Consider the following 1,804-nt stretch of genomic DNA (forward strand, 5'->3'; position numbering starts at 1 on the left):
GAACATTTCAGACTTTCCCCATATCCAGCATCTAGCCCCCTGACAGGCGTTACTGATGCATCTGGCTATGTGTGTGAGTTTGGGCTTGTGGTTTTTATGCTGAGGCATTAGCCCATGCCTCTTTCTATTTGTGGGCCAGTTTAAACTGACAAGATACGACTAATATCATATATCCAAAGGTCTTGGTTCAGCCCACATGACCCTTTTCACATTACTGTACAGTATCATTTACGTTTATTGCATGCGCCTCTCTGGCAGTCGTCTCGTCATCAGGCCGCTAGGCAGCGCTGCTCCACTTCAGAACTGAAACGCTCTCCAGGTTCCAGACAGGCAGTCAGGATCGCAACAATAGTCTGCCTGACTCTTCGACCGCATCACACCTCTATCCTACCACACTGGGCTACTTTCTTTTCACTTTCCTTATATAGGGTAAAGAGGAAATCATCGGTAACAAAATAAAAGTCTGATTAGGCGGTTTCAAGTTGGATATTTCCTCCATCTCGGTATGGTCCAATAAATAAGTTTCCACGGTTATCCGCTGCGTAGAAGAGGAGCGGAACTTTCAGAGGACTGGAGTAGCCGAGGGGACAGCGCGCTGGTTTTACTCCAGGAGGTTACATCTGCCACCCGCGCCCCTCCTCTCTAGGCGGATGGTATGGTACAACTTTCTCGCACCGATCGAACCTAAGTGGCCGTCGTGAGAGAAGAGCCGTTTTATGCTAGTCTGCTGGAGAGGAGATGCGAGCCTCTCCTCCGTCTCGGATGGCAGAGCGGCTATGAGGAAAGAGGTCTACCTGCTGGGCTAACAGAACAAGACCACCGTGCACCAACAGGTATGGATCACCGAATAGCCTTTATACCTGGGCAGAACAGCGTGCAGCTGGTTGTTAACTGTATAAAAAGTGTGCGTGACAAAAAGTAAACGCATGATTGTATTGGCTCACACTGCTGGTTATATCGTGTCTGAAACACATTTACGCACGGAATGGATTACACTTCATCCGTTCCATGTTAGGAAATAGACAAGGATTTTGTGAAGGCATGAGTTATGCAAAACGAGTGCTTACGGTAATACCCCATCAGCTTGCTCTGGTATGGGATCACGGTTGTGATTTTTCAGCTAAGACAAATGATTGCGGTTGTTTCAGGTGTTACATAGCGGTTACGGGCTTCTCTCTCTCCCTCTCTCCCCCCCCTCTCTCTCTCTCTCACACACACACACACACACACTACTTTGCTGCCTTTCCTCGTGGGGACTTTACACTGACTTTCACTTCACACTGACATCGAAGGAGACTTAAACATAACCACCACTTGCCTAACCCTTAACCCGAATCTTAACCAAACCCTCATCTCATTCTAACCTAACCTTAAACCGAGTCGTCACCCACCATTTGGTCGAAAGCTGTCCACACAATGTGAGCTGTCCCCCCAGCGTAAGTAAAATCAGGCCAGGTGGTTTTATACACACACTTACGCGCGCACGCACACCACGGGGCGCACAGGCTTAACTTTGCGTATACGAGCATATGTCGCCGGGTTCAGTGCGCTATTTTAGGCAGAGCTGGTATTTAGCAGTGGCAGACAGCTGTCCTACTTCTTGTTGACTGATTCTGTGAGGTGATATTTTCTGAGGTGCTAAACGATAAGTGTGTTGTCGCCTTATTTCACGGAGAAAAAGCAGAGGATAAACCTTTATGCCCTTTGCCGAGAAACACTATTTCTCGTCTCCTGTTTAAAATGAGTTGCCCTCAGCTGTGATTGTGTTGTCTTCGCATAGTAGGAGCATGATGTGCATCGCTTT

General features: G+C 47.9%; 1 protein-coding gene across 1 annotated transcript in view; it reads left to right on the top strand.

The window, feature by feature from the left end:
- The first annotated feature begins 361 nt into the window (after positions 1-361).
- The window catches only part of LOC109968437 (protein FAM19A2-like), an 83,116-nt gene continuing 81,673 nt past the window's right edge, over positions 362-1,804 (top strand). The window contains exon 1 of the mRNA XM_020614708.1: positions 362-833. The gene's annotated coding sequence lies outside the window, so the exon portion shown is untranslated. The remainder of the gene's footprint in view (positions 834-1,804) is intronic.

The sequence above is a fragment of the Monopterus albus genome, unplaced genomic scaffold, assembly GCF_001952655.1.
Source record: "Monopterus albus unplaced genomic scaffold, M_albus_1.0 scaffold6.1, whole genome shotgun sequence".
Classification (NCBI taxonomy): Eukaryota; Metazoa; Chordata; class Actinopteri; order Synbranchiformes; family Synbranchidae; genus Monopterus; species Monopterus albus.